The sequence below is a fragment of the Ornithorhynchus anatinus genome, chromosome 10 (genome assembly GCF_004115215.2).
Source record: "Ornithorhynchus anatinus isolate Pmale09 chromosome 10, mOrnAna1.pri.v4, whole genome shotgun sequence".
Classification (NCBI taxonomy): domain Eukaryota; kingdom Metazoa; phylum Chordata; class Mammalia; order Monotremata; family Ornithorhynchidae; genus Ornithorhynchus; species Ornithorhynchus anatinus.
Genome location: NC_041737.1, coordinates 22,823,146 through 22,850,698, shown reverse-complemented (window position 1 = coordinate 22,850,698; position 27,553 = coordinate 22,823,146). Strand labels below are relative to the sequence as shown.

At 40.3% G+C, this 27,553-nt stretch overlaps 2 long non-coding RNA genes across 9 annotated transcripts in view; one reads left to right on the top strand and one right to left on the bottom strand.

Moving 5' to 3' along the window:
* Window positions 1–633: 633 nt before the first annotated feature.
* On the bottom strand, window positions 634–18,497 carry LOC120638651. 3 transcript variants are annotated; one of them, XR_005660484.1, is made up of 5 exons: window positions 18,373–18,497; window positions 17,058–17,143; window positions 2,862–2,941; window positions 1,925–1,975; window positions 634–1,108 (listed from the first exon to the last, which is right to left on the bottom strand). It is a non-coding gene; the product is annotated as an uncharacterized LOC120638651 (long non-coding RNA). The 3 variants fall into 3 exon arrangements; XR_005660482.1 differs by lacking the exon at window positions 1,925–1,975; XR_005660483.1 differs by lacking the exons at window positions 1,925–1,975; window positions 18,373–18,497 and adding an exon at window positions 18,273–18,324.
* A 236-nt stretch (window positions 18,498–18,733) lies between these two features.
* LOC103170346 overlaps window positions 18,734–27,553 on the top strand; it is a 62,486-nt gene continuing 53,666 nt past the window's right edge. For all 6 annotated transcript variants that reach the window (XR_486108.3, XR_003762568.1, XR_003762567.1 and 3 more), the window contains exon 1: window positions 18,734–18,869. This is a non-coding gene — a long non-coding RNA (uncharacterized LOC103170346). The remainder of the gene's footprint in view (window positions 18,870–27,553) is intronic.

The following is a 27,553-nucleotide window of genomic DNA, read 5'->3' as shown; positions in this document are numbered from 1 at the left end:
GGAGCTTCACTACTTGTTATAATGTATGAATGTTGCTATAATTAAGATCTTACAGTGTACAAATATCTTATAAATACATTCATAAATCATGGTAACAAATAGTTATGCTATCTCAATTGGTGTAAAGCTCCCTTTGAAGGACTACTCAGGTAGTACTTCTGCATTTCAATTTGTCTGAGAACCAGATGTATCTAATCTTGTCTCATTAGATTCATTCATTCAACCATATTTATTGAGCGCTTACTGTGTGCCGAGCACTGTACTAAGCACTTGGGAAGTACACTTCAGCAACAGATAGAGACAATCCCTATCCACAGGCTCACAGTCTAGAAGATATCTAGAAGCTGTAATAGTCCTTCACAACCTTTGGTTACGTAATTAAGGCCTCTCACATTCTCCAGGCAATGAAACCCCAGTTTTTAATCTCGCTTCTAATCTTTCTTTCATTTGACCTTAAAATCTGTCATTCTCTTGGTTCCTCTAAATTCTCCATACTGCACTTAAGTCTTGGGGTTCTTCAGAGAACTATGTTTCCAGATAGAGGTCTGACCGATGCCAATTATAAAGGGGGAAGGAAGATTAGCAGGAGAAGCAGTGTGGCTTAGTCGATAGAGTCCGGGCCTGGGAGTCAGAGTGACCTGGGTTCTAAACGTGGCTTCTCTGCTTGTCTGCTGGATGACCTTAGGCAAATCACTTCACTTATCTCCAATCTGGCCCATAATAAGGGGCTCATAATCCAGGTGGTAAGAGGCAGAAAAGATATGTGAAACAATATAAATATAATTCAATCAAAAATGGGGAAAAAAAGTTCAAATTCACTAAAAACATCAAAAGTAAAATCTGGAATTTGCACTCTATTCAAAGAAACAGTCTTTGGGGATCTTCCTCCAAGCAAACTGCCCAGTCATCCAAACATTCTAACCAATGTGCAGGCAATACAGTAGACACTCAGTAGAAACAAACATTCTAACCGATGTGCAGGCAATACAGTAGACACTTAGTAGATACTAGTGATTGGTCAACTGGAGACTTCCTATTGTTCATTCCTGAAAGGGTTGGAAACGATCTCTCATAATGTAGGCAGCCCAAAGACTGTTCTCCAAGGGTCCTGGAAAGAGAAGGGGAGATCAGAATCATGTGATTCAAAGTTCCTGCCTACTCCCTAATACTAGCACGTTATTTCTTAAACAAGAGTATTTGACAGGAGTATAGACTGAAGAGATTATATCTTAAAAAATATATACTTGTTCTCACTACATGTCATTTGAAGCATTAGCATGAATTCACTATGGACCCATTTTCAGAAACCTGGACAAAGTATGAGTTTTTCCCCATAAGACAAAAATAATTTGGAAATTAAATGCAGAAAAGCCTGTCCTTAGAACTAACTTAATTATGATTTGGGGACACCTCACAACCAGACAGCCAGACAGCCATTTAGGAATTAATCTAGACCCACACTTTCTGAGGTTTGTATTATATCCAGAAAAGCCACAACCCTCTTCGAGAAAAGTCACCACCCAATGGAATGTGAAAAGAACAAAATTTAGAAGGAAAAAAGAGGTTAAAACAGTCAAAGGACACAGTAAAAAGGGCCAGGGGAGATACAAATCAGAACCGGCACAATGAAACCAGAATAAATCCAACAGAATGATTCAATTTTAATAAAGATACTATTAGGAATCATGAAGCATTAGAAATGCTTTGATTGGCAGGATCGTGATACTCTGAAGTTGTTAGAGTCATTTGGTTCTTCCCCAGGAAATCAGGAAACCCTGAGATGTGGATTAATTATAAATCACCAATAATTTGGAATAGTTTTGCTTAAATAGAGTATTTGAAGTGTTGATAAAGGGTGAGATTTTAAAAACCTATAACTGTTAATAGTCTCATAAAATGTTCTGCCTTTAGTTGTATGTAATACCTCAAAATGAGTTCAGCAAGATGGGAGTACGATGGTCAGTGCTGTAAAAATCTAAAATGAAGGAATGTGGAGCATTGAGCAATAAAAATGACTGCAGTGAAAACCATAATGAACTAATGTGAACACTGCCATCTAATGCTCTGCCAGTAAAATAGCAGGCAAAAGCTAGGAATTCATACAGGAAAAGATGATGCAGAGAAACACATTTGAACCATTGATTACTAATTTGAATGTATTATATTGAAAATATTTTACAAAACCCCATGTAATTTTATTTGAATCTATTTTAAAAACTAATGTTTTCATTGTAAACTTCATTTTTTCAGAACTATAATCTTGAAACAGTGCCTCCTTATAACCTTTACTATTCTAAGTGTATTGTGATTGCTGTCATCATTATTTTTATTGTTAGTAATATTATGCATTTATTCTGTAAAAGATACTGGGGTAATAATGGAGTTTCCTGTTGAAAGTGACAGAAGGACCCTGGTTTCAGACTTGTGGAACAAGAATTTGTGAAAAGGAGTTTATTTTAGTGACGCTGGTTTGCACTGCACCGTTCTCACTCTCTAATCTCTACTCTCATCTCATCTCATCTCTACTCTCTTACTAGGGCACAGAGTAGATGGCAGGGATGAAGTCCACTGTGCGCTGCAGTAGACTGCACTGCAAGCAAAGGTTTGTGTTGTGTGGGACCAATGTCTGCTGTGTTACCTTGGGCAAGTCACTTAACTTCTCTGTGCCTGTTACCCCGTCTGTAAAATAGGGACTAGGACTGTGAGCTTCATTTGGGACAGGGACTGTGTCCAACCTGATTTGGTTGTATCCACCCCAGTGCTTAGTACAATACCTGGCACATAATATGTGCTAAGTGAATACCATCATTATTATTATTACTAAACAGACAGCACCAGGATTCTTCAGTGTGATAACTCACCAGGCAGTTGCCTTGGCAGCCACTCATGCTTATGTTAGCCAGATTTTTTTTCAGAATTCCTGGAAAGTTCGGTACTCGAGCTGAAATGATTACATGAAACTCAATTCCAAGAGATGTTTGACTTACAAGAGGTCAAATGGGGGAGGGTAGACAATAGAACAATAAACCTTTAATCCAACAACAAGACTAGTAGAATCCAATAAACATGAGAAACAGGATAAAATTCAATAGGTCATAATAAAATATCTAAAAATTAACCAATATTTGGAGGGGAACAGGGTAGTCAAAGGAGGGTATGGCCTGGGGAGAAGAAAGCAAATATTTCCTTGTACTGAATGATTTACCTAGAACGGTAAACCATGGGGTTAATGTAGAGAAGCAGCGTGGCTCAGTGGAAAGAGCACGGGCTTTGGAGTCAGAGGTCATGAGTTTGAATCCCAGCTCTGCCACTTGTCAGCTGTGTGACTGTGGGCAAGTCACTTAACTTCTCTGGGCCTCAGTTACCTCATCTGTAAAATGGGGATTAAGACCGTGAGCCCCATGTGGGACAACCTGATTCCCCTGTGTCTACCCCAGCGCTTAGAACAGTGCTCTGCACATAGTAAGCGCTTAACAAATACCAACATTATTATTATTATTATCACCAACCAAACAATGGCATTTGTTGAGCATTTATCCTGCGCAAAGCACTGAACTAAATCCTTGAAAGAATACAGTAGAGTTAGTAGATACAGTCCCTGTCCTCAAGTAGCTTATATCTAGTGAGGAAATTATAGTCTAATAGTCTCAGTCCAGACAATCAGTCCTCAATGAGAACCAGTTGCAAATTTCCTAGAATTTTAAAGGATGTGGGGATTGCTTCTTTTTTTAATGGTATTTAAGTGCTTATTATGTGCTTATTCATTCAGTAGTATTTATTGAACGCTTACCATGTGCAGAGCACTGTATTAAGCACTTGGGAGAGTACAGTACAACAATGAATGAACACATTCCCTACTCACAACCAGCTTACAGTCTGGGCGGATGGGAGGTCAGACATAAGTGCAAATTTAAAAATTACAGATATGTGCATAATTGCTGTGGGGCTGGAAGGGGGGAAGAACCAAAGGGAGCAAGTCAGGATGACGCAGATGGGAATGGGACAAGAGAAAAGGAAGGGCTTAGCCTGGGAAGACCTCCTGGAGGAAATCTGCCTTCAGTAAGCTTTGAAGGAAGTGAGAGTAATTGTCTCTAGGATTTGAGGTGGGAGAGCATTCCGGGACAGAGTCAGGATGTGGGCTAGGGGTCAGTGGTAAGATAGGCAAGATGAAGGCACAGTGAGAAGGTTAGCAGTAGAGGAGCAAAGTGTGTGGACTGGGTTGTAGTAGGAGAGAAGTGAGATGAGGGGACTAGTTGATGAAGTGCTTTAAAGCCAATGGTGAGAAGTTTTTGTTTGATGTAGAAGTGGATGGGAAACCAATGATCACCAATGATCTTCCCAAATCCAGCGGCTCTTACTCCATCCTAATTCACCTTGACCTCTCAGCTGCATTTGACACTGTGGACCATCTCCTCTCCTCAAAACGTTATCCCGCCTTGGCTTCTCTGACTCCATCCTCTTATCTCTCTGGCCTTTCATTCTCAGTCTCCTTCATGGGCTCCTCCTTCCCATCCCCTAACTGTAGGGGTCTATCAAGTTTCAGTTCTTGGTCCCCTTCTGTTCTCCATCTATTCTCATTCCCTTGACAAACTCATTCGCTCCCACAGCTTCAACTATCATCTCTATGCAGATGAAACCCAAATCTGTATCTCCTCCCCTGTACTCTCTCCCTTCCTCCAGGCTTGCATCTCCTTCTGCCTTCAGGATATCTCTGCTTGGATGTCCTCCTACCACCTAAAACTCACCATGTCCAAGACAGATCTCCTTATCTTCCCTCCCAAAACCTGTCCTCTTCCAAACTTTCCCATCACTGTGGACAGCACAGCCATCCTTCCTGTCTCACAACACCATAATCTTGGTGTCATCCTTGATTTTGCTCTCTCATTCACCCCACATATCCAGTCCATCACCAAATCCTACTGGTCTCACCCTCACAAGGTCGCTAAAATCCACCCTTTCCTCTCTATCCAAACCACTACCACATTAGTACAGTCACATATACCATCCCACCAGTATTACTGCATCAGTCTTCTCTCTGATCTCCCAACATCCTGCCTCTCCCCACTTCACTCCAGTACCTGGATTATCTTTCTACAGAAACATTTAGGGCATGTCACCCCGCTCCTCACAAATCTCCAGGGGTTACCTGTCAATCTCCATATCAAACAAAAACTCCTCACTATTGGGTTTAAAACTCTCCATCACCTTGACACTTCCTACTTCACTTCCCTTCTCTCCTTCTACATCCCAGCCCACACACCCCATTCTTCCGATACTAACCTACTCACTATGCCTCAGTCTCACCTATCTCACCACCAACCCCTGGCCCACATCCTACCTCTGGCCTGGAACGCCCTCCCTCCTCAAATCCGTTAATCACTCTTCCCCCCTTCAAAGCCCTCCTGACGGCACACCTCCTGCAAGAGGTCTTCCCAGATTAAGCCCTATTTTCCTCAGATCCCCCTCCCTTCCATGACACCTCGACTTGCTCCCTTTGCTCTTCCCCTGCCATAGCACTTACGTATATATGTATGTATCTATAATTCTATTTGTTTATATTGATGCCTGTTTACTTGTTTTGATATCTATCTTCCCTCCCCTAGACCGTAAACCCATTGTGGACTGAGATTGTCTCTATTGCTGTACTATATTTTTCAAGCACTTGGTATAGTTCTCTGCACATAGTAAGTGCTCAATAAATATGATTGGATCAATGAATGAAACCACTGGAGTTTTGTGAGGAGTGGGGTGAAACATTCTGAACATTTCTATAGAAAAATCAACCAGGCAGTGGAGTGAAGTATGAATTGGAGTGGGGAGAGACAGAAAGCTGGGAGGTCAGCAAGAAGGCTGATGCAATAATCAGATGAGATAGGTTGGCTGGGAAGTCAGAGGTCCTGGGTTCTAATCCCGGTTCCACCACTTGTCAGCTGTGTGATTTGGGGTAAGTTACTTAACTTCTCTGTGCCTCAGATCCCTCATCTGTAAAATGGGGATTAAGACTGTGTGTCCCACTTGGGACAAGCTGATCACCTTGTCTTCATTCATTCATTCAATAGTATTTATTGAGCACTTACTATGTGCAAAGCACTGTACTAAGCACTTGGAATGTACAATTTGGCAACAGAGACAATCCCTGCCCATTGACAGGCTTACAGTCTAATCAGGGGAGACAGATGGACAAAAACAAGACAACTTAATCATGATAAATAGAATCAAGGGGATGTACATCTCATTAACAAAATAAATAGGGTAATAAAAATATATACAAATGAGCACAGTGCTGAGGGGAGGGGAAGGGAGAGCAGAGAGGTAGCAGAGGGAGCAGAAGGAAAAGGGGAAGCTCAGTCTGGGAAGACCTCTTGGAGGAGGTGAGCTCTCAGTATCCCCCTCCCCCCCAGAGCTTAGAATAGTGTTTTTCACATAGTAATAATAATAATAATGATGGCATTTGTGAAGTGCTTACTATGTGCCAAGCACTTTTCTAAGCTCTGGGGGAGATACAAGGTAATCAGATTGTCCCACGTGGGGCTCACAGTCTTTAATCCCCATTTTACAGAGGATAGAACTGAGGCATAGAGAAGTCAAGTGACTTGCCCAAATTCACACAGCTGATCAGGGACGGACCCGGGATTAAAACCCATGACCTACGATTCCGAAGCCCGTGTTCTTTCCACTATGCCATGCTGCTTCTCTAATTTGTTAAGCACTTAACAAATACCATTATTATTATTAACATGGTAGAGATTTGGATGGAGAGGAAAAGGCAGATTTTAGCAATGTTGTGAAGGTGAGACAGGATTTGGTGACAGATTTTATATGTGGATTGAATGAGAGAGCGGAGTGAAGGATGATGCCAAGTTTACGGGCTTGTGAGACGAGAAGGATGGTGGTGCTGTCTACAGTGGTGGAAAATCCATGAGGAGACATATTTCAGCTGGGAAGATAAGGAGTTCTGTTTTGGATATGTTAAGCTTAAGGTAATGGGAGGGCATCAGTAGAGAGGTCTTGAAGGCAAGAGGAAATGCGAGACTCTAGAGAGCGGGAAAGGACAGGGCTGGAGATGTAAATTTGGGCACACAGTGACGCTAAATAAATACAATTAATAATCTGTGTTTACCATACCAAGCACTGCACAAGCTTCTGCCCACTTTGCACTTCTGTGACAACAGAGCCTACTATAGACAGAGGTCTGAGAGGTAACAGGGAGTTCTCATCCCAGCTCTGCCATTTGCATGCTGTATGAACTTGGGCATATTACTTAATATTTCTGGGCCTCCATTCCTTATCTGTGAAGAAAAGATTAATTATCTGTTGTTCCTCCCGTCTCCTCATATCCGACAGACAATTACTCACCGCCTCTTCAAAGCCTTATTGAAGGCACATCTCCTACAAGAGACTTTACCTGACTAAGCCCTCCTTTCTTCTTTTCCCACTCCCTTCTAATCTCCCTGATTTGCTCCTTTATTCATCGCTCCACCCAGCCCCATAGCACTTATATACATCTCTCTAATTTATTTATACTAATGTCTGTCTCCCCTTCTAGGCTGTAAAATCATTGTGGACAGGGGATATGTCTGTTTACTGTTATACTGTACTCTCCCAAGAGCTTAGACCATTGCTCTGCACAAAATAAGCACTCAAGAAATACAATTGATTGACTGACTCCCCCTTAGACTGTGAAACCAATATGGGACAGGGACTGTGTCTAATCTGCAAATGTGTATCTATTCCAGCACTTAGTTCAGAGCTTGGTATATAGTAAACATGTAACAAATACTACAACTATGATTACTATTGTTGTTGTTATTTTTATTGTTGTTATTAACACAACCATCAGGCCACATGAATGAGTTTCTGCCAAAGTAAATCACTAGGTACACAAAACTCTACTCATTTGGGCTAGAATGTTATTAGGGAATTAGGGAACCTTTTTCTGACCAAGTGAGCCTGTTTAGTTACAGGATAAGCTTGTTTAGATACAGAGCATAGTGTTGGAAGAAATGGCTTGTGCCCCTGCTAAGTATACATCAATGTGTCATCAGACACCATGACTGCTACACCGCCAATTTTTGTGAACCCAGGGCTTGTGAAGAACAAAACACCATGTCTTGCAAGAAATAGGTGTTCTTTAGGAACAACCTCTCTAGATTGTAAATGTGTTGTGGGCAGGAAACATGTTTACCAACTCTGTTGTATTGTACTCTCCCAAACGCTCCCAAGTACAGTGGTCTGCAAAAAGGTAAGCCCTCAAGAAACACCATTGCTGATGATGATGAAGAGTATTGATGCTTAAACAGGGGCTAGTAAAACATATTTATATATTACTCCAAAAGCCCAATTTATGTGGGTAAGCATCTGTGTATGGGGATATATAAACACACATCATCATCAATGGAATTTACTATGTTCAGAGCACTGTACTAAATGCTTAGGAGAGTGCAATTTAACAGAGTTGGCAGACATATTCTCTGCATGTGTGTACATACACCCAAACCTGAACACTCTTTCAAGTAATAGATGATATAGTTGAAAATGAGCTATTTATGTGGATTGTGACCTCAAATGGTCTTGTGCAGATATTTCTCCATTAAGCAGTCCCCTAGGTGTTTGAAAGTGCTAATGTTCTCCCCAAAGGCTATTGAAAAATATTCCCACCAGAAGTCATTGCACAGTGAGTAGCTGTCAGGCATAAATCATGAAACTTCAAATGAGAGGAGATATTTCACCTCTCCACTGCTCTTCTTACACAGTGTGGCAATTAAAACATCAATTGCCTATCGACCTCTTTTTATGGTATATTTTAATCACTCACTATGTGTCACATGCATAGTTCAAAGTGTGGGGTATATACAAGATAATCAGGTTGGACACAGCCCCTTCCCTTATAGGTTCACAGTCCAAGTCAGAGGGAGAAGGATTTAATTCCAATTTTACATATGAGGTAACTGAAGCACAAAGTTGAGTGATTTGTCCAAGGTCATATAGCAGGCAGGTGGAGGAGCCAAAATTATATAACTCAGGCCCTCTGATAACCAGACATAATGCTCTATCTGCGAGGCCACACTGCTTCCCTTAACCTTCTAGTCAACATTGCATTTCTAATGCTTATAATAAAACCACTTGATGATTTTGTTAGAAATTTTACAAATATAGAAAGCAACATCAGAGATAAGAACAAGATTAGGGCTTTATAAACAGCTCATAAAGGATACTGGATTATTAGTTCCTTCAGGGTAGGGTTGATTAATCTATTATTTGAGCAATTTCTGTGTGAAGACAAAGGTACTAAGTGCTTTCAAGACTACAATACAACAGAATTGGTTGACATGCTCTCTGGCTACAAGGAGCTTACAGCCTAGATGGGGAGACAGACCTAAATTATGGATATATACATAAGTATTGACAAGCATAAATTATGGATATATACAAAAGTGCTATGGGACTGAGGGCAGGTGGAATATCAAATGTTTAAGATGTTCATCATAAATAATCATAAATAATGATGATGATGGTATTTGTCAAGTGCTTACTATGTGCAAGGCACTGTACTAAGCCCTAGGATGGACACAAGCATAGACAACACAGGAGGGAGAGGGATTGGGGAAAACAGACTGAACTGGGGAAAAAGGGCTCCTGGAAGATATGTGATTTTAATAAGGCTTTGAATATGGGGACAGAAATGGTCTCGTGTATATGGAAGAGGAGGGAGTTCCAGGTCACAAGAAAGATGTGGCCAAGTGGTCCATGGCAAAGCAGATGAAATTGAGGTACAGTGAATAAATTGGTGACAGAGGAGCAAAGTGGGCAGGCTAGGTTATTCAAGGAAATCAGTGAGATAAGATAGGAAGGGGCAAAGTGATGGAATGCTTTAATGCCTAAAGTAAGCAATTTTTGTTTAATGCAGAGGTAGAAGGACAACCACTGGAAATTCTAGAGGGGTAGGGAGCTATGGACTGGATTTTTTTTTAGAAAAATAATCTGACAACCAAGTGAAATAAGTACTAGAGAGGGGAGATTGATAGTTTGGGAGGGACAGGAAACAGGGAGGTCAGCAAAGAAGGTGATGCAGTTGTCAAGTGTTTGGTTCAACGTAGTAGCGGTCTGGATGGAGAGGAAAGGGAGGATTTTAAAGATATTGCAAGTTGATTGGAAGCGATGAGTGAGGATAATGCAAGGTTCATTCATTCAATAGTATTTATTGAGCACTTACTATGTGCAGAGCACCGTACTAAGCGCTTGGAATGTACAAATCGGTAACAGATAGAGATAGTCCCTGCCCTTTGACAGGCTTACAGTCTAATAGGGGGAGACAGACAGACAAAAACAATAACAATAAATAGAATCAAGGGGATGAATATCTCATTAAAACAATAGCAAATAAATAGAATCAAGGTGATGTACATTTCATTAACAAAACAAATAGGGTAATGAAAACATATACAGTTGAGTGAACTAGTACAGTGCTGAGGGGAGGGAAAAGGATAGGGGGAGGAGTAGAGGGAAAGGGGGGAAAAGAGGGCTTAGTGAGGAGAGGTGAAGGGGAATAGAGGGGGAGCAGAGGGAGTAGAGGGGGAGCAGAGGGAAAAGGGGAGCTCAGTCTGGGAAGGCCTCTTGGAGGAGGTGAGCTTTAACTAGGGTTTTGAAGAGGGAAATGGAATTAGTTTGGCAGAGGTGAGGAGGGAGGGCATTCCAGGACCATGGGAGGACGTGGCCCAGGGGTCGATGGTGGAATAGGCGAGAACGGGGGACAGTGAGGAGGTAGGCGGCAGAGGAGCAGAGCGTACGGGGTGGGCAGGAGAAAGAGAGAAGGGAGGAGAGGTAGGAGGGGGCAAGGTGATGGAGAGCCTTGGGGAGAATAGTGGTGTTGTCTACAGTGATGGGAAAGATGTGGAGAGGACAGAGATTGGATGGGAAGATGAGGAGTTCTCTTTCCTGTTAAGTTTGAGTTGACAGCAGGACATCCAATAAAGATGTCCTGAAGTCAGGAGGAAATATGAGACTTGTAGAGGAGGAGAGAGGTCAGAGCTGGAGCAGTAGATTTGGGAATCATTTAAGTAGAGATGATAGTTGAGGCTGTGTGAGTAATGATTTCTCTAAGGGAGAAATTAGAAAAAAATGCTTAAGAATATTAAAATTCTCCTATAATTACATCATAAAAAAAGTCAGAATAGTCTTCAAATTTGATAATTTGATATTTGATAGTATTTGATAATTTTTATTTCAGATGCACAAAAGATGATAGGGTAATTCCTATGTTCATTTGGTTTCCTGCCAGGAAAAGAGTCAATGTCCACTTTGTAACCACTATTTCCTCCTGGAGAAATTGAATCCTATCCCAGTGTGAAAATGGATAATGGACCTATGGACAGATGGTGCAGTAAATATGACGGTTTGCAAAAAAATGCCTTGCTTTAAAGTTCCAATAGATGTCGCACTAGTAATACATTGTGACCCATCTGGACTTCCTGCAGTGGTCACCTGGCGACATTTGGTCAATTATTGTTTACAGCTAGTGATTTCTAAGGTACCCTATCATGTCCTGTTTGCCCACCACAATTTAAAAGGTATTGGAGAAACCAGAGAAGACCCAGTGATTACTAAAGGAGTCGAAACTAGATTATGGAACATAAAGGAATTGGGCTTCTTTAGTCTAGAAAAGTTTTCTTATGGTTTTACAAAGTTCTTCCATTTAAAATAGTTCATACAAACAATATCACATTACTAAATTTTCAACTAAATTAAAACCTTCACAATTCTCCTGTCTTCTTTTCCAACTCACCATTCTCCAATTCATCACTTGGAATCCTCCCTCAGGGCCTGCCTCTAAAAACTTCATTCTGGCTCTTCCTTAAAGTGTTGATTCGCAGAATCAGTTGCAGTCAAAAGTCATGGCTCTTCATTCTAGAGACATCTTGTATCCTGTCCTTTTAAATTAAAACCTCTAATTCTGAGCCCTGAAAGTTCCTGGCCTAAGCCTTCCCAAAATCTTTTGCTGTGTGATATTTGAATCAATCCAACATGTTATTTGCTGAGCACTTACTATGTGCAGAACACTATACTAATGCTTGGAAGAGTACACTGCAAAATAATTAGCATAAAAGGTGATCTTGTTTTTCTAATCTTTCATTATTTCTCCTTGGGCCAGACCTATCAGAGTTTCTCCCCACCTTAATAGTGTGTGAGATTTAATGACTCTTTCCAAGTATTTAAATGATTTTCATGAGGATAACAATCAGACATTCTCCATGTCCTAAAATGACTTGAGCATGAGAAAATAGGCCTACATTAAATTGGGGAAACCGTTGGTTGGTTGTCAGGGAGAGGTTTTTGACTATCATGGGGGCAGGCAACCACAGGAGTTTGTGGAGTGTCTATCTCTCGAGCTCTGTAAGATAAAATGGGTATCTGTCTTTCCTGGATTTTTAGCCATTTATCTTCCAGGCATCAATTGGTTAGGCTAGCTGTATTATTTCATTTTTCTATTATATGAGCTGATACAGAAAACTGTGGATTTGGTTAAGAAACATTAAAAAGAAAAAAACTATTTTCACATTTGTTGAGCATCTCCTAAAAGACTTTGAGATTGTGTCTTGTCCTTTAGAAAAAAATGTTATATTAGACTGAGGGCTCTGAAATATTTTGCATATGAGAGATGTTCACCTTTTCCTTCCTTTCCCATTTTTCCATCCTCCAAAGATATAAACACACACAATTTCACATAATAAGGGCCAAATAGCACATATCTTTAGCCTAAAAAGGTTGATAACTTCTGATCTATATTAAGTGTCAGCTGTTCACAAGGTGAGCAACATGAGAATGTTGAGAGTGATGAAAAGCTTATCTTTTTTTAAAAAATTGCCATTTGTTTTCTGGACAATAATGTTGACAAGTCAGTCTTGGAAATATTTCCAAAGAAAATTGAGCTATAGTCTTAAAATTTTATAATAGGAAACCTTCATCTGGAAGGAATGGAAATAGATAAATGCAATGTTAACTTCCTGGTGGACCATTCCTTAGCATCTCAATAGCTAATATGAGTGCATGTAAGTGATCTGTTTTGCCCCTTGACATATAAATGTGTTTAGAGACATAGTAAATTGGAAAATGCTTTAACTCTCAGAGCCCTTAATGGTGCAAATTAATCCTGGAATATAGCCAGATATCAAGATAGATCACTGATTCAGTCTATCAACAGGTTTTGATGTCTGTTCCTCTTCAGTGAATTTTTGTCTGTGGTAGTAAACTTTGGGCTAGATTAGAGTGACCACAGAGAAACAAAGGTTTAAGACTCTTAGGGAAGAGTGCTATAAAAAACAATAAAGGAAAACAGAAATGTAGACAGAAAAGTATAGACAGAAATATAGACAAAAATAAAGAGAAAACATCAGGCGCATGCATTCGAGCACATGGCATTTAAACACAAGAACCCAAGCACATACATTCACAAGCAGACACACATAGACCACAAAGAGTGAAAAGAGAGGAAAGGAGAGAGAATGTCGAATTCTGCTTTCCCAATCCATCCTTCCCTTTACCCACCGTCCTCTGCTGTACCCAAGGCTGTCATAAGTGTTCTTACCTCACCTGCAGCAGCCATGGATTGTTTGCTGAAGGTTTTCGACCAGCCATCCTGCCATAATTCCAGTAATGACAGAAATTTACTTGGGCAGTAGTGGTGGAGGCAGTGGAGAAAGTGGAAAACTAGTTATCTCTCTTCTCCTTCACTCCTCAGTTTAGCTGTCACTTGCACTAATGCAGTTGAAAGTAGGCTTTAATATGTCCACCCAAACATTCTCCCCTATAGACTGTTCTCTGTCTCTAAACCGTAAGATTTTTTAGGCAGGGATCACATCAACAACTCTATTGTTTAGTAATCTGCACACAGTACACTCTCAAATCCCATTGATTGACTGATTGAATTTTCTGGTGATGTTAAAGCACCCTGAAATTCATGATAAACCCATTTGATATTGAAGGAATGATCACTTTAGTTCCTAAAAGTGGAATATTTGAGGAGGTGGTGGGAGTTGCAAGGTTAGGGAACATTGTTTGAACTAACCTAATAAGAAAAAAGACTGCAGACCAATCCAACAACACTAACTTTGCACTCTCTCCAATTGAAATTGATAGGAGGACATCATGGGATTGAGTGTGAGAAAAGGGGAAAATGAAAATGTGATAAGGCTTGTTTACCCGATTGGAAAGCAAATAAAAAGACATATTTTTATCCATTAATGCCTTCTAGGTTTCTTTGCTTTGTTATTTTGTTTGTTTGCTTTTTAGGGTGACCCTTATTTAGCTCTTTCTAATCTGTGATTGCAGGCTGCAAAACCAAAAAACCAATTCAAGTCATCGCCTGTTAGTCATAAGACTGACCTTTCCCCTCTTAACCATTGGTGTCTACATAATGCTTACCTGAGTGGCAAGATACCTGTAAATGTTTCTGACTGTATTTCCATGAACCAAGTGTGCAAGGCTCCATGAGATTTTCACAAACTTATAGTTTCACCATTTGAATTGGAGGACAACCAATTTATTGTATTTTGGAGCTGAGTCCTCAACAGTAATGCTGGCTAATCCTATGCCACACTCTGTGTAGCTGTGATAGCCATACTACTAGTATGTATTAATAGTAGGAGAATGTATTCAATCATATTTGAGTGCTTACTGTATGCACAGCTCTGTACTAAGCGCTTGAAAAGTACAATTTGTCAATAAAGAGAGACAATCCCTGCCCATACCAGGCTTACAGTTTAGAAAGGGGAGGCAGACATCAAAACAAGTAAGTAGGCATCAATATAAATAAATAGAATTATAGATATTTACACATTAAAAGAAGTAAACAGGCATTTATGTAAATAAATAGAATTATAGATATGTACATATATACACAAGTGCTTTGGGACGGGGAGAGTGGAGTAGAGCAAAGAGCAAGTTGGGGCAATGTGGGTGGGAGGGGAAGCTGAGGAAAAGGGGGGCTTGGTCTGGGAAGATTTCTTGGAGGAGTTGAGCCTTCAGTAGGGTTTTTTAAAGGAGGAAGTGTGATTGGCGGAATTGAGGAGGGAGTGCATTCCAGGCCAGAGTAGGACGTGGACCAGGAGTTGACAGCGGGACAGGCGAAATGGAGGCATAGTGAGAATATTAACACTAGAGGAATGGAGTGTGAACACTGGGATGTAGCAGGAGAAAAGGGAGGTGAGGTAAGAGGGGGCAAGGTGATGGAGAGCTTTCCATTATCTGCGATAGAGCAGCACCCACATTTAAGTGTCATCATGAATGGCGATCACAACTGACACAACACAGCCTTGTGGAATGAGCATGGACCTAGGAGTCAGAGGACCTGGGTTCATTCATTCATTCAATAGTATTTATTGAGTGCTTACTATGTGCAGAGCACTGTACTAAGCACTTGGAATGTACAACTCAGCAACAGATAGAGACAATCCATGCCCAATGATGGGCTCCCAGTCTAATCGGGTGAGAAAGATGGACAAAAACAAGACAACATAATCATGATAAATAAAATCAAGGGGATGTACACCTCATTAACAAAATAAATAAGGTAATAAAAATATATACAAATATGTACAAATGAGCACAGTGCTGAGAGGAGAGGAAGGGAAAGGGGGAGGAGCAGAGAGAAAGGTGGCTTAGCTGAGGGGAGGTGAAGGGGGGAAGGGGAAGGGAGCAGAAGGTGGACAGGGAGCCGAGGGAGCAGCAGGAAAAGGGGTAGCTCAGTCTGGGACCTACCAGACTGATCACTCATATTTATTGACTGCATACTGTATGCAGAACACTGTACTAAGTGTCCCAGCTCCACCAAGGCCCTGCTGTGTGACCTCTGGGCCTCAGTTCCCTCATCTGCATACGTACCATGCTTATATGTATGTATTAAGCACTGTGAGTGTAATGGACTATACTATGTGCTTGAGCAATATCTTGAGAAATGTAGCTCAAAGCATAGAGAAACAGTGTGACAGTGGAAAAAGCATGGGTCTTGGTGTCAGATGATGGTTCTAATCCCAACTGCCCCACATGTCTATTGTGTGACCTTGGGCACTTCTGTAATATGGGGATTAGAATTGTTTGGACCAGAGACTGTAGCCAACCAGATTCTCTTGAATCTACCCCAGTGCTTAGTACTGTGCCTGGCAAAGATTAAGCACTTAACAAATATTACTAAAAAAAAAGTCTGATGAAGTAGATAGTGGACACATAAAAATTTGGTAGGCATTTGGGGTCAGGGAGCAAGGGCTGGGTTACTACCTGGAAATGAGGAGAGTAGGAATGCAATCTAATGTTTAGACACTAAACTCATCTCTACATGGTAAACTAGGTATGGACACGGAACATATCCATGAATTTTGTTTCATTATATTCTCCCAAGCACTTAGTGCAGTCGTCTGCACATAGTAAGCACTCAGTAAATACCACTGATTGATTGATTCAGAGCCGCTGAATGGGGAAGATCCAGAAGTAAGTAGAGGAAAAGGAAGAATTAGTAGGCAACAAAACAGGACAGCAGCAAATTTAAATCAAAGATAAAGATAGTGGTTGTTGCTATTGGTATCCTATTTTCTTTCCCTACTAATGGAGCTATAGAGAAGCCAAAAAAAAACCCCAAAAACCCAGGGGACGGTAGGTACAGTTCATTTTTTGAGCATGTAAATTTATGCTGCAGTGTTCTTAAAGAATGGCTTGCTTTAAAACTCACCATCAGACACTTCCCTAAATATTCCAAGAGTAAAGTCAATGGTATTTATTGAGCACTTAATGTGTGCAGAGTACTGTAGTAAGCACTTAAAGTACAATATAACACTATAACAGATTCCTTGCCCATTCTATCTTAGGTGCCCACAGTGTTGTACTGTTTTCCAAGACTCAGAACAGCCAAGGAGAAAGTGGGTGGGTTTGTGCTTCAGGTACAGGAGGAAACAGCTCCCCAATAATTCAGTAGTATTTCCTTAGTGCTTACTGTGTGCAAACCACTATACTAAATGCTTGGGGATATTGAATAGAGTTGGTAGACAGGATCCTTCCCCTCTGTCACTTACCTCATCTCCATGGTGAGCTTGTCCCCTGATTGTAGTTGAAATGTGACTGTCCAAAGGGTCAAGGGAGATGCCAGCTGTGATGATCTCTAAGGGGAAGGAAAGGAAGTGGCCGCTGAGTTGCTGTCAGTAATTGCAGTGTCACATTGGCTGACTCCTGAGCCACACTGTTCAATGGAAATATAGCCAAAATTCTAAAGATTGCCCTGATTCCTACCTGCAATATGGAAGGATTATAGAGTCCTGAGTGAAAAAAATACAGTATCTTTGCTACAGCACTAATAAGGAAAGAAAAAATTCAGAATGGTGTCACAAGCTTCAGAGATTCCAACAGCTGCAAATGCTTTCCCGGTGTCTTGTGAGATTTTACTCTGTGATTTCCCTTAACCATTAATCAGCACCATAATCATCATCATGTCATCAGAGCAATGTACTAAGCACTTGGGACAGTGCAGTACAACAGTGTTGACGGGCACTTTCCCTGCCCAGCATGAGCAACTCGGGAATTTTAACGTTCCCTTTAGAAATGGATAAAACAGCAAATAATTTTTTTATAAAACATTCTAGAATTATGATTTTCTTTAGAAAAAAGCAATAATTTAAATCAGCTGTGAATGCCTTGATTAATACTGCCATCTAATGTCCAATGGAGAAATCTGTAATATTTCTCAGTGTGACTATGATGTATTATTGCCTTTCAAGGTTAAGGACAGAAATTGCATCGGAAAGGGTAGCACAGAATGAACCTTTCAAATCTATCAATTTTTTCTGGACAGATTTTAGAAAGGAAAGGATAAAGCATGGAATTCCCCTATCGAGGTCTAGTTTCAGGTGATGCATTTGGTTTTACGCAGAGGTCTCTAAAACAAAAAAGCCACTAAGATTCAGATATAATGGGATCAAATTTTCTGGATCTTAAAATTGAACAGCTGTTGGTGGGCTTCTGGGGGTTAGCCTTGGGAGTTGGGACCAAGCATTGTGGGAAGGAAAAGTCAGGAAACTGGGACAGAATAAAAAGGCAGAGAAAGAGAGAAATTGAAAAAATTGAGAGAGAGAAACAAGACCAAAGAATAGGCCGATTCACCTCCCTCCCCACCCCCCCACCATACACACACACACACACACACACACACATACTCAAAGCACCGCACACCACAGACTCCCCGCATGTACATCAACACACCACAAATACACACACAAATGTCAATATATGCTTACTGAGTAGTATCCAAGGCAAAAGACAGAGAGGTGCTGTAGGAGTAAGTCAAGTAAGACAAGGAAATAGCAACCAATAAGATGCAACTTCCCTCCTCATTACCCAGTTTCCTGTTGCCACAGCTACCACTTCCACTGATACCAGATCAAGAATGGCCGAAACATCAATTGCAACGTCATTGAGCAGAGTAATATTGGCTGCATAGGTGGAGGGAGCCTGAATCACACAATGTGTCTCTTTTTCTTGATCAATTCTTTATCATCTGATCTGCATTTTCCTCCTAGTCATTGCCACTACCAGTTCCAAGATTGCCCTATTCCTCTTAAAGTTAGATTAAGGTCACTGACTCCACTCAAAAACAACTGCACCCAAAGGATCACATGTCACATACTTTTCCAGTAGAGCATAAAATGATGACATCAAGCGGTGGCTATTTTTCAGAAGTTCACCCAATTCATCCAGAGTTGACCTGAACTTAGAGAGTTAGGGGCACACTGACCTTCCAAATATTTCCAGTGCTTTTTCTTTCCCCTCTCAGGTCTGTGTTTGAGCCTGGCTGACACATTTGAACTGGGAATTTTAATCACAGGAGCCACAAGGTGAGTGAGGCTGCGTCCTAAAAATTAAAATAGTGGTTATAAAAATGCCCGATATCTTTCTGTCATGATGAACTTTTCGGGGTAGCCAAATCTGCTTAACAGTTAAGGGAACCCAGGTTTGTTGATAGTGTTGATTTTATTTGTAACAAATATGGAAACAAGCTAAAGATCTTGAAGTTTTTCCTTGTACTTCTCTGATATGTCATCCTTCAAAGATCTGTTCCCCTGTGCACTGATCTGACTCATATGCAGTTCTGGTAGTGCATAATATCTGCTAGGTTTCTTACCATCAATACAAAGGAATGAAATCAATCACTGGCATTTATTGAGTGCTTACTGTGTGCTAAATAACTTGTACAATACAGTAGAGTTGGTAGACACAATCCCTGTCCACAACAAGTTTACAGTAACCTTATTGTCTCCAGTCAGTTCTCTCCCCTTCTTCTTGGAGATGGTGATTATGATGGCATCTTTGAAGTCCTGAGGCACTTTCACAGTGTTCTTTGTTTATGTGGAGGAAGAGGTCCTGAAGACATTTGAGGATCAGGTCTATATTTTTGGTTTTCCATCTCTGGATCATTGCAAATAAAACCACGCTATAAATAGGATAAGTTGGATGAGAGAGACTCCTCACTGACTCAATCCAACTGAGAGACGTAAGGCATGTTATAGACTTTCAAGTAAATATTTGTTGATCTATGCTCTTCATTTAGTACTTTTTTCATTTATTTAATTCAGGGGAGGCTCCTTATAGTTTCTATCACATATGGGAAGCAGGATGGCCTAGTGAAAAGAGCACAGGTTCTAATTTTGGTTCTGCCACTTGCCTGCTGTGCAAAGTTGGGCAAGTCAATTAACTTTTCTGTTCCTCAGTTCCCTGAACTGTAAATTGGGGATGAAACATCTGTTGGATCTCCCTCCTAGCTAGACTGTGAGCCCCATGTAGGACAGAGTTTGTGTCCAACTCTAATTAAATGGAATCTATCCCAGTGCTTGGAATAGTGCTTAATGCATTTTAAGAGCTTAATAAATACCATAGTAACAATATAGAGATCTAAAGCTTCTTTCTTATCAAGTGTAACTGCTGCCTCATTTTTAAAAAATCACTCTTGTTTTTGACCCGAGAAATTTAAAATTAAAAATTACTTGCACACCAAGTAAAGCTACTTAAATCTCCTTGTCCTGTTGCATAAGTTCACTCCCTATAGAATCACCATGTATAGTCTAAGCTTAGGCCTTGGGACTATTGGGACCATAAAGAGATTAGTTGTACTATTAACAAGCCACATAAGAAAAAGAGCAGGACATATCTGCCAAAGCATACTATCCATTTAAGCAAAAGTGAGTTACTGCTACCATTGGTCTGTGCTTCTTCCATATTAATTATGACCAAAAATGAGTCATCTTGAATGACTGGTTAATGGTTTCTTAAAAAAAAAAGAAGTTGTGCTAACCTCATTAAAATTCAAGGTATATTCAATTTAGGTATTAGTTATGTAGACATTGATTATAGTCCTCAGGATTACATTTCATGAAAAAACTAAACATAAAAATAAAGAGAAAAATCACAAACTAATGCCTTCAGTTTTTAGTCTCATGTTATGCTATAGTGTATTGTAGCTAATAACAACTTCTGACAAGACTGGACTAGACCTGAAAGAACTTCAAAAAGTGAAAAAAATCATACCTCAGGAAAAATTGGTTAGGTTTTCTGATATTCCTGTGAGTTCTGCTTGTAGAATCTCTTCACTTTGGGAAACCTCAGTAAATGTTGCAGTAAAATATGCATTTGTAACCACATTAATTTCAAAGATTCTAAAGATAATTTAAAGAAATTTCCTTGATCATCTGCTTTGAGATCTAATGTAAGGATCAAGTGAGCCTAGCAACTATCTCCCATATAAATGCATGGAAAAACCAATCTTTTATGTATTTCTTTATCTGTGTCATTTTAGTGGAAATCATGTATTTCATCAAACTCTGGAGGGTGATGGTCAACTTGGATTGGAAAACATCATTTCACAAGAACGATTCCTTTGTGATTTAAACAATTGTGCAGTACTCACTGTTTTCACTCTACTTAAATGAGCTAAAGTTTACACCTATTCCCTAGAAGCTGAATTTCATATGGAAGGGGATATAACACTCCAGTTGTGTCTAGAATTTATGTGGTTAAATGATTTAAAACAAAAAAAATATAGGTCATGTGATACTTGAGGAAAAACTGCAACTTATTCAACTTATAATACTCACAGTGGTTCCAAATGTTTTACATATCCTTCACCCCTTTTTAAAGTCTTTCAAAATAATTATCATCCCTTTATTATATTAATTTTTTGAGAGCAGTTTTAGTAAACAGAGTAGTTCACTGCTGTGAAGGTCCGGCTGTTCAGGAACTCCAGGCTTCAACAATATCAATGTCAACAACAACAACAGCAGTAAAATAATGATAATGGCATTTGTGAAGAGCTTCCTACATTCCAAGCACTGTGCTACTCACTGGGGTGAGATTACTACTACTAATAATAGTAATAATAATTGTTACATAGTACTTATTGTTTGCCATGCATTATAGAAAGAGGTAAATATAAGATTATCAGTTTGGACATTGTCTCTGTCCTACATGTGGCTCACCCAGTCTTGGTGAGAAAGAGACTAGATAGTGAATTCCCACTTTGAAGATGAGGAAATTGAAATACATGAAAGGTAAGAAAAGCGTGCCAAGGTCACATGGCAGGCAAGTGGTAGAACCGAGATAAGAACACAGGCCCTGTGACTCCTAGGCTTACATATACATATATATACATGTATATAAATAATATCCCCAGTAGATTTAAGGAGATGGGACACAGTTCATTATGTCCACCACCAACCATCCAAACACCACCCTCCTGTAGGAGTGGATCATGGGTGGAGGAGGAGAGCAGACTTCAAAAAAGTCTCTTGGGCCAGGGATAGAAGGGGAGGGGAAGACAGGGAGGGAGAATTGGATGCTGTTCTGAATAACTTTGCCAAGCTGAAATGTTATACTGCAGTCTTCATTATTACTTGTGTCAGATATATTCCCTACATTGTAGGATCTTGGTGGACAGGATCTTCTTTAATTTGCTTTGTTTTTGCATATCCATAAGGACCTAATACAGCATTAGGGGCATCCAAAGTCACAGTGGAACTGAAGATAAGGTTGATGGTGGATAATGATAAAGAAGGATGAGTTTACCATTTCAGCTGTAAGTAGGAAGATTGTGATACATCAGTCAATCAATCAATGATATTTCTGAGTGCTTACTGCATGCAGAGCCTTCTCCTAAGCATTTAGGAGAGTTCAGTGCAATAGAATTGGCAGTCATGCTTTCTGCCCTGTAGATGTTTACAGTCTAGTTTGGGAGACAGGCATTAAAATAAATTATAGATAAGAGAAGGATGAGGATATATTAAGCACTTAATACACAAGTAAGTGCTCAATAAATACATGCATATGGTATGTATATAAATGTTATTGGCTGGGATAGGGTAACAAAGCCCATAGGGGTTATCTGGGAATGGGGAGAGAATCGAACTCCTTACAGGGTGCAGTCCCAAGTGATTTGAAAAACAAGGACTTAGCTGAGGCCTCTTGAAAGAGATGTAATACTTAGTAAGGCTTTGAAAATAAAGAGAGTGGTAGTCGGTCAGATACGGGGTGGAGGGGGCTGCGGGAAGAAGGGGAAGTGCAGAGATAGAGATTGTGAGGACATGATCAAAAGACCATCAGTGAAACAGACAAGATTGAGAAACAATGAGTAGGTTGGAGTTAGATGAAAGAAATGGCAGGCTAGGTTGTATTGGGACATTAACAAGCTCAGATAAGAAGGAGAGAGCTGACTGAGTGCCATAAAGTGGTTGGTAAGAAGTTTTTATTTGATGTGGATATTGATGGGCAACCATTAGAGGTCTGTGAGGAGTGGGAAGAAGTTTACTGAATGTATTTTTAGAAAAATGACCCAGGCATCAGAATATAGTATGGATTGGAGAGGGGAGAGATTGGAGGCAGAGTTGTTGGCAAGAATCCTTATGCTGTAGTAAAAGCAGGATATGATTAGTGCTTAGACCAGCATGGCAGCATTTTGGATGGAGAGGGACAGATTCTAGGTATTTTGTGAAGGAAGAACCAAGAGAATCTATGGTAACAGACTGAATACACAGGTTGAAGCTGAGAGGTGAGTTAAAAATAATGCTAAGGTTACCAGCATATGAGCGGGGAGGGTGGTGGTGGTGTATATTTTGATGGGAAAGTCTGAGAGAGGTCAGGGTGTGGTCAGAGATAAGGAGTTCTGCTTTGTACACTGAGGTGCCTGCAGGAGATCCAAGAAGAGGTGGCCTGAAGACAGGAGGAAATACAACACTAGAGAGAAGAAGAGAGGTCAGATTTGGGAATCATCCACTTAGAGTTGGTAGTTGAAACCATGACAGTGAACAAGTTCTCCAAGAGAATGGGTATAGATGGAGAATGGAAAGACACTCAGAAATGTGCCTTGAGGAGTCACCACTTTTAGAAGGTGAGAGGCAGAAGAGAAGCTGGCGAAAGAAACTGAAAAGCAGCAATCATCGATATAAAAGAAGAACCAGTAAAAGATGGTGTTACTGAAGTCATGGTTAGGCAATGTTTCCAGATTTAGGTAGAGGAAGCAGTATGGTCTAGTGGAAAGAATGTGAGCTTGAGTATCAGGGTCCTGGGCTCTTACCCAAACCTCATCAATTGTCTGCTGTGTCACCTTAGTCAAGTCACCTAACTTCCGAGCCCCCCATGGGATCAAAACTGTGTCTGATTTGATAATCCTGTATCCACCTCAGTGCTTATCATACAATAAGCCCCTGACAATTATTATTATTATTGTTATTATTATTTGGTATTCAGGCATTTGGTATTCAGGCATTTCAGAGCCTATCTGGAATAATTGCTACTCAAGCATCCACCTCTTTAACTTCAGACACAGACATAGAAGGATACAATGCACAAACTCTAAGAAGCTGCATAGTTTTGTGACTTGAAATATGTGGGGTAGTAAGCAGTGCTCAGAGAAGCAGTAAAGGCATTGAGACCCAAAGCAATTTAAGCTCTCTTACTATAAAAAAAAAAGAGCAATGAACTAAGCATGATGAAGGGAGTTTTCATTTGGTGCCTTTCAAGAAGTTTACAATCTCAAGGAGTAGACCAAGCAGATACACAAGCGTGGCTTAGTGGAAAGAGCACAGGCTTGGGAGTCAGAGGTCGTGGGTTCTAATTCCATCTCCGCCACTTATTAGCAGTGTGACTTTGGGCAAGTCACTTGACTTCTCCGTGCTTCAATTACCTCATAAGTAAAATGGGGATTAAGTCTGTGAGCCCCATGTGGGACAACCTGATTACCTGGTATCTAGCTCAGTGCTTGAACAGTACTTGGTACATAGAAAGCACTTAAAAATTACCATCAACATACATTAAACTATGTGACAAATAACATAGATGCAAAAATAAAGGGCAGATATTTATATTATTTACAAAAGTAAGTGTGAGGTCCAAGGAGTATCAGGAGAGGTTGGAGTGAAGTGGGGTAACTGGGCCCCAAAAGTAGATTCCTAGACTGAACTCAGAAGTCTAGCCATCTGGTGAGACCCAATACAGTCTAAAATGTGTTCAGGAAGTCAAAAATCACAGTGCTAATTTTAGGTCCCTTGATGTTAGTAAAATCATACATTGCTCTCTGTTCATAACTATAATCCCCAGTGGGTGACTATTCAGAGGGAAGTGGTGACAGTTAATGAATCCATGAAACTTTTTGAGATCATCAGTTGAAAGCCTTCTTATAAATATCAAGTGCAAGGCATTGTTGTTATTTCAAAGAGCAGATGGATTGTTTTGAATTAACAAAAATAAGAGGAAGAAATATTGCCATCAGCAGGTTCCCTAAAGCCATGGAATTGGGAACTAGAAAGGAAAAACTATAAAGGAAACATAATGAGAGCAGTGGGATTTCCCTTCAAGAGAGAAGTAGGGAATTGTCAGGGAGGAAAAGTTAATGACTAGCAGGGTGAAGTGTGTGAGAAGAATAGTTTAAGAGTGATGAGATAGAAACAGCAAGACAAAAGGTAGGAAGCATTAATTCCAAGAGCCAAATAATAAGAAAAGGAATATGAGTTGGTTATAGCAGATAAGTGCCCTTATCTGTCTTCTAGGGTGTAACATTAGAAAAGAGTATGCAGAGGAAGGAGGGGCAGTGGGCAAACAAGCGCAGATTAGTGAAGCCCTGACAATCTAAGGGTATCCAACTTTTCCCAACTCTATGTGGCTAAAAGGAAGCAACACATCCTCCAGACTTGAAAGAGTGGAGTTGTTTTCCTACTGCTCCAGACAAAGTTCTGGTCTTTTCAGATTCAGATCAGAGGACACCCAAAAAAAAAACCCCTGTGCACCTAAAGATAGCAGTATTCATTAAGTGCTTCAAATGTGCCAAAGCACCATCCTAAGCACTGAGATAAATATACTTCCATTTCTTTCAATGCTATGTGGGTTATATACACTTTCAATCTATATACAGAGATGTTGGTGAATGCATCCAAAAAAAAGAAAGGACGGGAAAGATATCTTCTTTATGGCTCTACTCCGCTTCTCCCCCAAAAAAGTGCAGATCACATCCTTCCTTAGGGTAACACTGCATCTCTGTAGTTTTAGAAAAAGAAAGATATAAGCATAGACTAAGCAGTCTAGTATCTAACTTCAAAGGGAGAGAATCTGCCTGAGTGAAGAACAGAAAGCAGTGGAACTGAGCAATTAACTAGAATGACTTTTGAATCATAATCAATAGCAAATAGAAGAAAACTGATGACAACAATAAGATCCTAGAACACTTCAGCTTCATCTGACCAGCAGTGCTCATAATAAGACTTCTTCACTAGACAGAGCAAGTGAGAAGGATGAATGACAACATGATACCCAAGGAGCATTGAACAATAAAGAAGGGACAAGCGAGGAGGGCAGAATAAATTTTTAAAGAATAAGCAAAGCGCAGTCCCAAGCAATTCAATATAGCAGTAGATCATTGAGATACAACCTCAGCAGACAAATTGGACTGGCAAGGGGCATTTGGAAGAGAGGTTGCTCTACCTGAACAAAATATATAGAGAGATTGAGGCAGGCCTGAGAACAGAAACAAACTGTCTGAAACAAGCACTATACTCAGCAATGAACTATCCCTTTGTTCACAGAATAAGGCAGTTGGTGTGGTTTAACACTGGTATTTTCAGCCAGACTTGTATATATGAGCCTCACTGACAGCAGTGCTATCATATTGGCATTGAAGACTAGAGTCCACGACAGAACTGAGAATTAGAGGGTTTATGTATGTTAAGTTGAAGCTGCACCCTCATGCTTTACAGTACAGACTTATGAGGAAACATTCTGTTAAATTAATATTGTTTTATTCTTGAAGAACCTTGTGAGCAAAAGTGTATTAGAGAACTGGTTGATTCGATTAGAATGAATGAACTAGAGAATACAGGTGGACAGTTACTTATAGTGGAAAGGGGGCAAGAGAAATGTTATAAGTTGCTAGAACGGGTACAGGATCACTCCTGTAGAGCTAACTAGAGTAAGTATCAAGTACGTAGGGGGTGCTTCCACACCAATCCCGGATGAGGTTTGGAAAAAGATGAATTGATTAGTAAAATAGGGAAAGAAGTCCCTCTACCACTTTGAGAGAGATTTGGGAATCAAACCTGGTAACCTGAAACTTGGTATTTCCTGAGAGAGGAGGAGAAAGGATCAGAAGAATGAGTATATCAGGATGCTTACAGGAAAGTAGAAAAGATCCTGGAAACGGAGGGAAAGGAGTAGAGGGGGTTGTTTGGGATTGGAATCTGTTTCTCCTGATTAACTCATTAAAAATAGTTTCAATTCACTTATAGAATTTAACTTGAGAGAGCATGGGTCTAGGAGTCAGAAGGACCTAGGTTCTATTCCCAGCTCTGCCACTTGTCTGCTGAGTGACCTTGGGCAAAGTCATGTTAACTTTCTGGTCCCCAGTTACCTATCTATAAAATAGGGATTAAGACTGTGAGCCCTGTATTGTGAAGGGATTGAGTCCAACCCAATCACCTTGTATCTGCCCCAGTGCTTAATACAGTGCCTTGCATATAGTAAGAGTTTAACAAATACCAAAGTTATTACTATTAATATTTTGTGTCTACCTGTGTATAATTTTGGGTGCTGAAGAGCTATTGGCCTGAGAAGTAGAAGGAAAGCAAGGGAGATAAGACTTTCCTGATCTTCCTGCAGCTTCTTGGAAAGGGAGTATAGCTGGATGTAAGTTAATTTTAATTATTGAGTAAAATTACTGTGTGCACAACAGTGAACTAAGAGCTTGGGTGAGGACAGTATAATAATAAATGGAAACATTCTCTACGCACCATGAGTTTGCAGTCCAGAGGATAACAGTCTAAAATGACCCCAGATAATGCTCTTGCTCCTTAGAGTGTTTATTGGAGAGCTAATTGGTGGTGTTAGTAGTGGTTTTACAAGCGGAGGATTTAGAGAAGCAGCATGGTTCAGTGGAAAGAGCACGGGCTTGAGAGTCAGAGGTCATGAGTTCGAATCCCATCTCTGCCACTTGTCAGCTGTGTGACTGTGGACAAGTCGCTTCACTTCTCTGTGCCTCAGTTACCTCATC